Source organism: Bos indicus, chromosome 10 (genome assembly GCF_029378745.1).
Source record: "Bos indicus isolate NIAB-ARS_2022 breed Sahiwal x Tharparkar chromosome 10, NIAB-ARS_B.indTharparkar_mat_pri_1.0, whole genome shotgun sequence".
NCBI classification, from domain to species: Eukaryota; Metazoa; Chordata; class Mammalia; order Artiodactyla; family Bovidae; genus Bos; species Bos indicus.
The window spans coordinates 47,695,104-47,708,166 of NC_091769.1; the positions used below are offsets into that span (position 1 = coordinate 47,695,104).

The 13,063-nt window shown below is 41.3% G+C and overlaps 1 long non-coding RNA gene across 2 annotated transcripts; it reads left to right on the forward strand.

The window, feature by feature from the left end:
- Nucleotides 1-1,274: 1,274 nt before the first annotated feature.
- On the forward strand, nt 1,275-13,063 carry LOC109565069 (uncharacterized). 2 transcript variants are annotated; one of them, XR_011568836.1, is made up of 4 exons: nt 1,275-1,510; nt 7,295-7,711; nt 10,976-11,046; nt 12,741-13,063. It is a non-coding gene; the product is annotated as an uncharacterized lncRNA (long non-coding RNA). The 2 variants fall into 2 exon arrangements; XR_011568835.1 differs by having other exon boundaries at nt 1,275-7,711.

A 13,063-nucleotide genomic window follows, 5' to 3' on the forward strand; every position in this document is an offset into this window, starting at 1 on the left:
AGTCTCTTCATATCTCTTAAAAAGCCTTTTAAAATATATTTGCATTGTAGAAAACACAGATAAAAGGAAAATGGAAAGCATTCATCTCATCACTACTAAATAACCACTGTTCCCATTATAGCAAATCTCTCTCCATCTGTCCTGGGAAAGAATAGGTCTGTGAAGCAAAGCTTAATTGTTGCCTTTGTGGAGGTTAGAGGTTATAAAGCCTATAGTTCTTGTAAGAAGTTTTGTTGGCTGTTTAACCCATTGTTCAAAAGACTCCACCATACTAACTTTATAATTTAGATAATATAGGTGATGTTTATTAAACCTGTTATCAACAGGTAATGCTCAATTAAAAATGTTTTTCAAAATGGTATTCATTAAATACCTGAGTTTAATAAGCCAAGCACAAAAGACATACAGGTAGTGCTTGCCATGGGCAGAAGCCCTGTGGATCTGAAGGGTAGCCAGGTAAAGGACATGTGAGTAACTGAGACCCAGGAGAGGGTGATGAAAGGACATAGAAAATGCCAAAAAGACCCAGGAGAGGCCAGGAACACGGGAGTGACAGGAGCACAGATGCCTCAGATGCTTCAGAACAAGGGATTGTATGACCACCTTTGCTCAGCCAGAGCCCTCTTACCTGCAGATGAGAGCCAGAGGGCCAGTTGGGCAAAGGGGGCAGGGATGAGGCTTAAATGCCCGCCTAAGCATCCAGTGGAGCAGGACAAAGGAGAAATGGCTTCATTTCTGGGGAGGATTAGGAGGTGAGAAAGGGGCACCTGCCCTGCCCCCATGATCCAGAATAGTCAAAGACTGTTCAACCCATCAGGTTAAAAAATTGAGACCAGAAGGGCTGAAGAGGGCAAGGAGAAGGCATACAGGTCTGCCCCCCCCCCCGCCCCCCCATGTGCAGTGTAGAGCTGCTAATCTGGCATCCAGAGGGCCCACATGGGGTCTCGTTGCTGTCGGGGGAGATGGGCAGACAGCCACCACAAGCGGGACAGAACCCCAGCCTGCGACCAGCCGAGAGCGTCCATGTGACACCCCCAACGTCTCAGCGGGTGGTGTAGGGCTCGCGCACAGAACTCCAAGGTCACAGGAATGAAAGGAGGCGGGGCTGCCCAGGAGAGAGACCACCGACAGCTCACCTGGACATCAGCCCGGTCATTGGTCAGATCCCGGCAGGGAAGCTCTGAGAACCCTGCGCACCAGCCCAGTCACCCGGGAGACTCCGGGGCGGGGCGGGGGAGAGGGCTGGGAAGGGCACGAGGGGCCGGGCTGTCGTTGAAAGGCGTTGGCCGTTGGCGGAGCCCCTCCGCAGTCTTCTTTCTGTTAAGTTCACTGCTGGAGTCAAGGTTGGCCACACGCCCTCAAGGCTGCAGCAGGCTTGCCAGTCGAGAGGCTGTGGAGGTTGGAGACTCGAAAAACTAAACTGTTGCCCAGGCCTTGAACTGTAGCAGAGCCATATATTCTTGTGGTGACCGTGGCCTTAGGAAAAGAAATCTTCCTCTAGGATGATTAGGTTGGAGCTGCGCAAGCTTTATTAATATAATGCAACCGGCCTATGGGGTGACCTTGGAGGAACCGCGGGAACATTTCAAACCTTGTCCTGGGCAGGGGGTTATATGGTGGATGTCAAATTGGGTAGTTACACCCATAAATACAGAGTTTGAGCTGATGACTTCTCTTTAGCTCAAGGTTGAGGATTTTTAGCCAAGTTTTCTGATTCCAAGGGGGAGCAGACATGCCTCCTGCTATGAGTGACTGATGGGATCATTGCCATTAGTTTAGTGACACCTCCACATAGTTAGGGTTTCATGGACTCGGCCTCTGCATCCAGATTCCTGTCCCCATGAGACAAGCCTAGGGGTTCCTGTCGTCATTCAGGCCATCTCTATTTTCCTTCCGTTCCTTTCTTTTCCCTATCAAAGCCCTCTCCTTCTTCATCTCTTAGGATACAATAGTTTAACCTCTCTTCCCCTTCTTACTAGATATGAGGAATTCCCCAAATGACTTTTAAGTCACTTTGATGTCATTGGGGAAGTCACTTGGTTATGGTTAGGGTTACAATTAGGGTTAACAGTTAAGCATGCTGTTAAGGTTCAGGGGATGAGACAAAAGAATATTGCCCTTCAGTGGGTTCCCTCCCTAGTGGGAGGAAGAGTCTGGTGTCTTAAGTAAGGCAGACATTCTGGCTTATAGGTTAAGTGGGGTATGTGAGCTGCATTAAAGCTCTGAAGTTTGTCTGTTGATGAGGCAAAATTTGTGGTGGTCCTGCACTGGAGCCCTGAAATGATATTGGACTGGATCTGGATCTAGGCTTACCAAGAGTTGCTGGGCATTATGGGATTGGGGATGGGTGTTTTTCCCAGAAACCAGAACTGGGGAAATAAAATAGATAATACCTGGGGTAGTGAGAAAGGCTGCCTTTAAGGTTCTGTGGTGGGGCCGCTCTTAGAACTTGTTTTAAAATAGGTTAAGCCGGTATAGGAACTGTTCACATCCATGGTAATAGTCATTAGAAAAGACTTAACTGCAGTCTTCAGGGACCCAAAGGAAAAGAGGATGGCACATCACTGCTGATAGTTGTTCCTGACCTAAGAGACACATGTGGGCTTAGAGGAAGACCAATTCTTCCTTCCGGAATTATTACCCTGTCTCTGTAACTGGGCCTGGAAGATAGAAACAATATCGCAGAGAGAACAAAATGGCAGTCAAATGCAATTTTAAGGGTTGTTAAGAGTTTGGGATCCAATCCTGAGATTGAATGCCATTTAGCACTTAAGGTCTGGGAAGTGGGTGTCAGAGTAGCAGGAGTCTGGTGGAGAAGGGGACATATGATATTCATTGTCAGGCAGTTTGTCACTATAAATGGCATCTCCATGGTCTGCTTACATCTTCTGCCTAGCAGGAAGGACCCTGGATGTATGATGTCAGCTATGCATCCACGTTCTAAACTGGGCAAATCTTTTTTGGTAATTTGCTGCTTTGGTCTTTAGCTCTCCCCTCCGTGTTTATATCAGCAAAGTGCCTAAAGTTAGCCTGTGCTGTTGTTCCCCCACTGAAAACATGCCCTCTATGCTAAAGTGGGAAAGAGTGTTGGATTCTGGTGGGAAGCTAGGGTTGAATTTGTAAGGATTGTAAGTCTTGTCCCTTCCTCCAGTTGTGAGATCATCTGATGAGGCCAGACACTTTTGGAACCCAGATTAGAACTGGGAAGAGGGAGTTTGCAGAGGCAGCAGCCCTGAAGGAGGTTGCATTATGATCAGAAAATGGGGAGGTACATGAGATGCGTAGCAGTGGTGCTGAGCAAGGGCTTGGCTGCAGCCTTAGGATGCTAGCTGGGGCCTTTGCTGTCACTCAGAACAGGGCCTCGAGCTGCCTCTTTGGAGCAGTGTGCAGAAAAAGCACCAGGTATCCTTGTGTTGAATGAGGAGACATACCCCTGAAAGCATCAGTTCCCAGGTTGATGGTAACTAGAAGAGTTTTTAGGGTTACTTTGAAGAAGCCAGAGGATAGGCTAGAAAATACCTGAATGGAAATGTCTTATTCTTTGTGATAAGACAAAGGCAGGGGAAAGAATGATTTCTATTTACTGAACCCTTGGGCCTTGCTTTTGTGGGCCTCTTCTTTTTGGCTATTGCTTCATTTTTCATCATTTTGAGGTATTCCTCTTTTTAGAATTTTTTTTCTTCTCGCTTGCTTTAGGTCTGTCAATCCTTACCATAAAGGAAAAATAAAGGAGGCCATGAATAATGAAAAAACTAGAGTAAGGAGAGGAGAAACCAGGAAAATTGTAGAGAATAAAAACATTAGGGAGTTTAGGTTACAACAGCAGAGAGAGGAGAAAAACTTGGGGGGGCGGAATTAGGAAAAATTGATTCAGGTTAGAGATTATGTGAAAGGAAAGATAGAGGAATATTGAGGAAAGGGCGAAGGCTAAGAAGAGCAAGGCTGCTAGGGCAGAAGCATAAGAAACCCACACGCAAAACAGGAAGAATTAAACCTCCTTCCCTCTGTCTCTACTTTGCTGCTTTTCTCCCTGCTTTCCTTCCTACGCTGAGTGTTGACTACATGCCAAGTCCTGTACAGGCACTGAGGATAAAAGATGAGCAAGAGTCCTTCCCTGCCCCATAAGAGCTTATATGTAGTGGGGAGATAATGTCTAGGCTGTCTGTAGGATTGTGGGGTGAGAAGTGGGTTTCCAGGAACTCCCTTTTCCATGTATAGGTAAAGAGAGGACTAAGAAAATGAAGACTTCTGCCCCTGGAATGGATCCTGAAGTTTTCTCTTTTAATTGTTATTGGCCCGAGGGTGGAAGACCAGCTGATATGTATGGTCTAAGGATTCAGACTCTACTCACTACTTCTCTTTGCGTTGTATTTTGGGGAAATGTTATAGGCACCCGGCAGGGGTCTGAAGTGAGTCAGGGATAGGATGTTTCTTGTGTCTGGATGCCACACCCACCAGGCACCGAGAGAGGGGTCAATGATCACATCTTTCAATGAGGTTGCAGGTCATTCAGCAGCAACGCACCTTGGGCTCTTGCTTGGCTGTCATGCTATGTGCAAAAGAGAGTAAAAGAAGTTGTGAGAAAATTGGGAAGTACAAAGAAGGATGAAGAAGCATCTTTATCCCCAAATAACAACAACAACAACAAAATAATAATAATCTGAAGAAGAACAACTTGGTATCCAATTTATGGGTTCCTAAAGTCCAGGAAGCCCCCAAACCAGAGAACACATACCCCTCCCCCCGCCCCAGCACACACTTTTGTAGAAGAGACTGCCAATATTTAAGGGTTGTTAAGAGTCTTTGCTGAGACTGAGGAGGGAGGTGCTGGGACAGAGCAGAAAGAGCCAAGGTTTTCAACCCTTGATGGGAGAGCCTTTCGCGGGGAGGTACTTTTGTGAAGGTATTTAAGATCTTCCATATCCTTGCGGGTGGAAGAGTATACAGAAAGTTTCCAGAACAATAGCCTTCTGAGAGACTAAAGGTTTACTATGCATCTAGGTTTTTAGTTTTATAAAGCAGACATTGAAAACTAACTGAGTTTTGGGCAACAGGGTTGGGTTTTGAGTGGATCTGGGAACTCTTTCCTACATGCTCTGTTTGGAAGGTATTCCCTTCTGTTGATTGAGAGAGGGCCTCAAGGTCCCTGGCCAGAGTCCAAAAGAGCCTGGAACTAATGTACTGAATAGATGGACACTAACCTATAGACACAAGGTCGGATGAAGGACATTGGCTGTCCTGCTGTCATTTTACCAAGTATTTTGAGTGTTTTGTGTACCAAAGTCCTGTAATGATGGGTGGCATGTTAGGTTGGACAGATGTCTTCACTACAACAAGAGCAGCACCACCATATTTGCTCCATCACCATGGGCCTTTGAAAACTTTCAAAAAATTGCCACAGTCCTTGGACAGTATTTAGTTTTCATGGACCCACGCCAGCAACAATGGCATAAAGTCACAAGAGATTCCCCATCTTCATTTCTTTGAGCAGATACCCAAAGGAAGAGTTCTGGGAGTGTGACCAGAGACTTGACAGAGGTTCTGAAATCTCTGACTTATGAATTGATTAGGGGTTCTCACCTTGCTTTGCCCTACTGGAGGTGTTTCTCTGGCCGTTTAGCAAGTTTCCTGACATCTTAGTCTTCCTATGACTCTTCCAAGTCTTTTTTCTAGCTGTCATAGCTCCCTTTTGGTATGCATTATGCCTTTCCTAAGATGTTACTGGCTGTTCTCACAACTAAGCTGTTCTTTGGGAAAGGCCAGATATTTCCTAACTACGGAAAAAAACAAAAAACAAACTTGTGTACCTCACCACTTCTGGCATCTGGTTTTGTTTTCCTTTAAATAGTGTTTAGTGTCTGGACTCCAAAGCCTGTAATTCTAATGACATTTTTCTGGTAACCCGGCCTGGGAGTAATGCTTGCAGAGTATGGTGACCCAAGGACTAAAGACCAGATAAAACCAAGGAGGGTCTTGGAATGTAGTAACGGAGAAACCAGACCCTTATTGTCCTTCCCTCCCCGCTATTGTAACTATTAATGGATTTCAGGTCCTCCTGAGCAGTACAACCTCTCTCTCCTCCTACCCGCCACAGGGAGAAGGTATTTGCCTTACTCCCTTACTCTTCCCCCACCCAATATACGTGCCTCATCCAATCAGCAAATGACCCGCAAGACCCCTGTCCCACTCCTTGTACCCTGGGTATAAAAGTGGACTAAGGATCCCTGTTCAATGCCCGTTCTCCCTCGAGCTGCCCGCTGTTCTAACAGCGTCTCCCATTCTAATAAATTATTTCCCTCTCATTCTGTCTCATGTCTGGAAATTCTTTTCCAACCTGTGCCTGGACCATGACACAGAGTGCCACTATAAACAGCACGATAGGGTGCCAATCTGCGGTCTTACAGTCCTCTCCTACTTGCTGTTCAATCTTAAAAATAACTGCTTGTTGAAATGGGTTGCCAATGAGTTTTCCCTGGGTAGAACCTTCATTCCAAAATGGAAAATATTATATGTGAAACTGTTTTGAACAGGGAACAAAAAGCCTATGTTCTGGTCCAGGCTGCAGACTTATTAGCTGTGTGAATTTTGGCACATCTTCAGATTGCTTTGGGTTTTGGTTTCCTCATGGGGAAAATTAGGATATTATACCTACCTCACAGGGTTGTTGTGAGGATTAAATGTGCTCTATAATATGTCATACCATATAAATATTTGCAACTTTTTGTTAGGATATGAGTTCTTTAAGAATATTCCCTTGCTACATAGCAGATATGCTGACATTTCTGCTATCAGATTAAGGATTTTCACTGTCATGTATTGTATAGTTGTCTTTGGAACAAAATTTTATGTTTTCAGGTAAATATTTCTGGGTGGAAAGGATTCATAGCTTTCATGTTTCCTAAAGAAGGGATTCATTGCCCTAAAAATGTTAAAATTCAGCACTTAGGAATTGGAAAGTTGGATTCAGTAACAGAAATTTATTGCTTCCAGAAGGTCCCTTTTAACACATCTGTAGTAGTTGCAATGTTTTTTAGATAGTCAAATTCTTAATGTGGCCTGATGACTATACAGAATATTTGAAATCAGGGCTGAAAATCTTGGACATATTGTATATTGTCATGGTAGCAATTAGATTATCCAATTGCCTACAGTGTGAGGGTAGGTGTAAAACAAATTAACTTATTTAGCCCCATGAAAGTCACCTTACCTCATAGAATCTGTTACCTTATTTGTGAAGTGTAAGAGATTGGACCTTAAAGATTTTCAAGGTTGAATTCTAGGTTGAATTCTCTAGGAAAGTGAGACCAAAGTTTGACTTTGATGGAACCCTACTGAGGACGAAATGAAACAGGCTCTGTGAAAGAGGAAAGAGAGGGAGTGTCCGAGTGAGCATCCCGGAAGCCAACCCTCCATAAAAGTGGAAACGCGGGCCTGCTGAGGTGAAGAGCCACAGTACTCCGGGCAGTAAAAGAGCTGGGGTCTACTTAAGATAAAAGACTCTGATGCACCAGAGGCTTAGCCTTCACCTTTCTCCATGGGACTAACTTGCCAGAACAAGCTGTTCCTCAACAAGAGAACACATCATCTCCCAGAACTTTCAAAACTTCTTCCAGTTCTCACAGGAGCAAATGCCTGGAGTTTTCCCACTTTCCGCGTCAGGAGGTTTACCTACTTTCAGAACATGCTGCTCTACAGACATCTGAAGCTACAAGTAAGTCAAGGAATGACAAGGCTGTTTGGAGTGGTGAAGAGAACCCCAAGACTGTACTTTTTTAGGGTGCCTTGGAATTCCCACTCCCACATGAGGAATTTTAAGCATAAAACCTTTATATTCTTAAATTTCTTTTCCAATATATGATTATTAACTAAAGTCTATAGTTTACATTCACTATAGGGTTCAGTATTTGTGGGTTGTTTTTTTCTTTAACTGGCTTGAGGCTATTTGTGCACGTTGGATGACTGTCTCATCATGTAGTAAGTGTATATTTAGCAGCCAAAGAAACTACCAAATTGTTCTCTGAATTGATGGTACCACTTTACATTCCTACTAACAGCGTGTGAGTATTCTATCCTCACCAACACTTGACATTATCCTTTTAATTTTATCCTTCGGATGGATTTTGAGATATCTCATTGTGGTTTAAATGTTCAGTTCTCTAATGACTAGTGAGGCTGAACATCTTTCATTGTTTTATTTGCCATTCATATTTTCTTTGAGGGCTTGTCTTGTGGCTCAGCTGGTAAAGCATCCAAAATCCATGCTCTTAACCACTACCTTGTTTAACCTGCCTCAGAGGCCCCACTGCTCTGCAATCACCGGACTTGAAAAGCTAGGCTTTTATTTCTGAGCCTTAGCTCTTCACACACATACTTCATAGTTCATTGTGAGAATTAAATCTATGCGTGTAGATCTGTGCATGGTGCCTCACTAGTAAACACGAGCAATGTGAGTTATCAACAACATCGCCATCACTACTATTACTAAGGGCCAAATGCCTACAGATCCATGTTTCCAGGTTTGCCTGCCCCTCACACTCTCCCTCACCTGTTGCCCTGCGCTAAGGTAGGTCTCTGACACTCACAGTTACTCCCAGGCTGTCTCCACCTTAGTTTCCAGGCTACTATGTAGCTCAGTGGGCTTCCCTTTTGGCTCAGCTGGTAAAGAATCTGCCTGCAATGAGGGAGACCTGCGTTTGATCCCTGGGTTGGGAAGATCCCCTGGAGAAGGGAAAGGCTACCCACCCCAGTGTTCTGGCCTGGAGAATTCCATCGATTATATATAGTCCATGGTCTTGCAAAGAGTCAGATATGACTGAACGACTTTCACTTTCTATTTTCTTTGAAGTGTCTGTTCAAATCTGTTGTCCTCCTCTCCACTTATTACTGAATTTCAAGAATTTCAGATATAAGCCCTTTTACAGATATATCTGATGTTTTCTCTCAGTATGTTTCTTGTCTTTTCATTTAGCAGTGTCTTCTAAAGAGCAGAAATTTACAATTTTGATTAAGTCTAGTTTATCAGTTTGTTTTATATATATATATATATATATACACACACATATATATATGTATATATATATACATTGTATTTTAGGAGTAGTATCTAAAAAAACTGTAGCCTAACTAAAGATCACAAAGGTTTTATTTTGCTTTCATCTAGAAGTTTTATAATTTTAGATTTTACATTTTGAGTTAATTTTTGTATATGGTAAAAAACGTTGTATATAGTCCTTCAAAAATACAACTCAAAGTTCACTTTTTATTGGCATATGGGGATCCAGTTGTTTCAACACCACTTACTGAGAAGATCATTTCTCTCTCTACTGCTTTGCAACTTTGTTAAAGATCACTTGTTAATATATGTGTGCTTCTGTTTCTGAACTTTCTATTGTATTTCATTGATTTGTTCATCTTTGTGCCAATATCATATTGTTTTGATTACTACTACAGTAGCTTTACAGTAAGTCTTAAAATCAGATAGTACTATTAGTCTTCTGACTTCTTCAAAGTTGTTTTGAATCTCCTAGGTCTTTTGCATTTCCATGTGAGTTTTAGAATGAGCTCATCATCAGTTTCTCAAAAAATGCTTTCTGGAATTTTTATTAGGGTTACTTTGAATCTATAGCTCAATTTTAGGAGAATTGCCGTCTTAGACTGAGTCTTCTGAACTATGAGCTATGGAATAGCTCTCTATGGGTCTCCTGTAATTCAAGCAGATTCTTCACTGTTTGAGCCACCAGGGAAACTTACTTGTTAGATCTTCTTTAATTTCTTTCCACAATGTTTTACAGTTTCAATTATAGATCTTGTACATCTTTTGTTAGATTTATCCTAAGCAGTTCATATTTTTCAATGCTTTTGTAAATGGTATTGTTTTCTCAATTGTTTGTTGCTGGTTTTGACAAATATAATTGATTTTTGCATATTGATCTTACACCTTGCAAATTCACTAGGCTAACTTACTAGTTCTATTAGGTTTTTTATTTTTAAGACTTCATCCGATTTTCCTGTCATCTGTGAATAAAGGCAGCTTTATTTCTTTTCCATTCTGGATGTCTTTCCTTTTTCTTGCGTTATTGTACTGGTTAGAAACTCCAGTACACTGCTGAATAGAAATGGTGAGAGGGAACATGTTTTTATTTTTCCTGAACTTAGGAATGCGTTCTATTTTATACCGACAAGTATAGTCTTATTAAAATTATGATGATAGCTATAGATTTTCTTAGATGTCCTTTATAAGATTAAGGAGGTTCTCTTCCATTATTGATTTGCTGAGAATTTTAAGAATGGATGTTGGATTTTGTCAAATGGCTTATCATCCTCTGAGATGATTATGTATTGTTGTTGTGGTTATTTTGAAAAAATAAATTAGCTCTATTGACTAGAAAATTTAGGAGCAAAAGGTTACTTTTTTAATAGTGATACCCTTATTTTATGATTCTCTAGCAATCAGCAAACTTTTTTTGTAGTTAATATTTCAGATAATATTTTAGGCTTTGTAAGCCACATACAGTGTCTGTCACTTATTCTTTGTTTTTGTTTTTTTAAACTATTCTTAGCTTATATTCTAAAATTTTAGTCTGGCCACCTGAACTAAAAATAATTTTAACATTATTACATGATTGGCTATATAGTTGTAAAAAGAAGCAACTTCAGTAGCAACAAAAAGGTATATGATTACCAAACCAAAATTTCCTATTGGCCCTTTGCCAAAAAAAACCTTTGCAAATCTCCTATTCTAGAATATTGTTACAGAATACTTTTCAAGGAGTAATACATTTTCACATATTGTATATGGCCTAGATAAAATTAAGCCAAGAGTGGTAGCTTCTCCCCATCTGTAATCCTAATCCTTAAACTGGGAATTCTTTTTTAAGTGTGATTATTAAATATGTGGCATGAAGAAGCAGCTGATAAAGTCAATTTCATTGTTAGTCTGGAAATTAATTGATGGCAACTATGCTTGATTTCTCAGACATTGGAATACCTGGCTCCTAAGTTTAGAAACAGCACTGGCTGAAACTTGCTTCTTTGGAAACAAACCAGGTATAGTCTTGATTGGCTGGGTGTTAAATACTCACTTTAAGTGCATTTAAAACTGACACTTGCATAGCAGTAATTGTATTCCGGGTATTGTGTTATGGGTTTTTTCCTCTGAGCATGTCTCCTTGTCTACAAAATGGGGATGATAATGATGTTAATAACAGCTTTCTTGTAGAGTTGCTGGGGGGGGCGGTTTACGTTACTTAGCTAAGATGCTTATACAGGTGGAAACAGAATCTGGCTCTTAACTCTATATTGTGCTATTTCCCTAGTGCATTAAGTTCTCCTTTCTCTGCTTCCTCCCTTTACCATTTGATCTTCTCCAGGTCCTCTAGGTTGTCACAAAGACTGAAAAGTTCCATTAACACTAAATAAAGTGAACTACAAGATTTATGGTAGTTTTTAAGCAGTGTTCAATTTTAACTTGCAGTACAAAACAATGTTTTATTAATCTTCATTTTGGTCTGGACTTAATATCTGTTCAAGAATTCAAAACCTTATGAATGAGGAGGGTTAGAATATTTTATAAAGGGAGAAAGAGAGAGACAATAAGAATGAAATTAAAGAAACTAAGAACTAGAAAAGCTTGCACCTGTTTCTTACCTGAATATAGAATTGAAATTTGGAGGTAGTCAAAGTACTTTCTCCCTTATTTGGCTTCATTTGGATCAATTTAACCAATTTGTGTGTTTTTGAAGGAACCTCTATGGGCTAACCATCAACTGCATGTCAATTATGACAGTACTTTCAAAGGTCAACAAACAAAATAACCCAAATCAAAATGACATGTCATTCATTATAAACTACATTGATTCATTCCTCATACCATGTACATCCTCAGGGTTACTGGTTTTCTTCCTAGGGAATGGGCCAGGATGCACCTGTCTGATGGGGCATTCCACACAGATCTACACTACTGATTCACTCTTGTGACTAGTTTCCATCCACTTCCCTGGGCTAGGCCTGATTCAGTTCTCCCACAGGCTCATGGTCCTTGGTTTTCCCCTTTCAGCATAAGTCCATTGCTCTATTACCAAGCCCCTAGTCGTATGGCTTCACATATACAGCAGTTAAGTAGTGTGGGTCTCTCTCTGCCTGGCAGGGGCCCACCATTTGACCTATAAGGGAATCAGGGAAAGCTACATTATTTTCAAGCTACAACATTTTCACTTTTTCTTGAGCTTTCAGTGAACTCATGTACTTTCCCATCTGCCTAAAGCCTTTTTATTTTACCCAGATCTGTCCTTTCCCAAGTTCCTGGGCTCTGAAGTGGCAACTGTTAGACTGACTATATTTAAAACTCCATCCTAATATCATCAACTATTACTCACATTCATTGTCTAAAGTAGCTTCATGTCCACCTCCCTAGAGAAGTACCTACTTCTTAAGGGACAAGTGTTCTATTGTGGAACACTATCATTTTGGTAAATCTAGAAAATACCAGCAAGCAATGAGATAAAGATTGGAATTATCTGCAACCATCCGGAGTCAACTTGCTGGCCACATTTTAGTGGATATCCCCACAGTGTTTGCCCTATATACATTTTTTCTTTCAGAAATGGGATCATTTAGTACAATTCTGTCTACCACACTGATTTTTTTAATGATCTTTCATATAATTGTGCTTTAATTTAATTAATGAATTAACAAACTTGTTAACAAATTAACAAAATTAACAAATCTGCTGTTGCCCACAGGCCCCATTCCAGGAGGATTTTCACGTGGAAGGTGAATGGACACCAACCAGAGACTAGAGACATTGAGAACAGGGACCCCCCTGTGTTGCTCCGTATCCTGAGTGAGAGGGCAAGTGTGCTTTTAAGCGTGGGATATTTGAATTCTTCTGTGTGAGGTTTCTTTGAAACTCTGCATTTCCACTCACGAAACAAATGGTGCCATAGGATGCCTGGCACTAAGGCATATAAACGATTTACTGAAACCTTGACATTTGTGCTATCTCACAACATGTGTACTTCAAGGCGATACTAGAGCATTGTAATAAAGTGGACTTTTGATGACA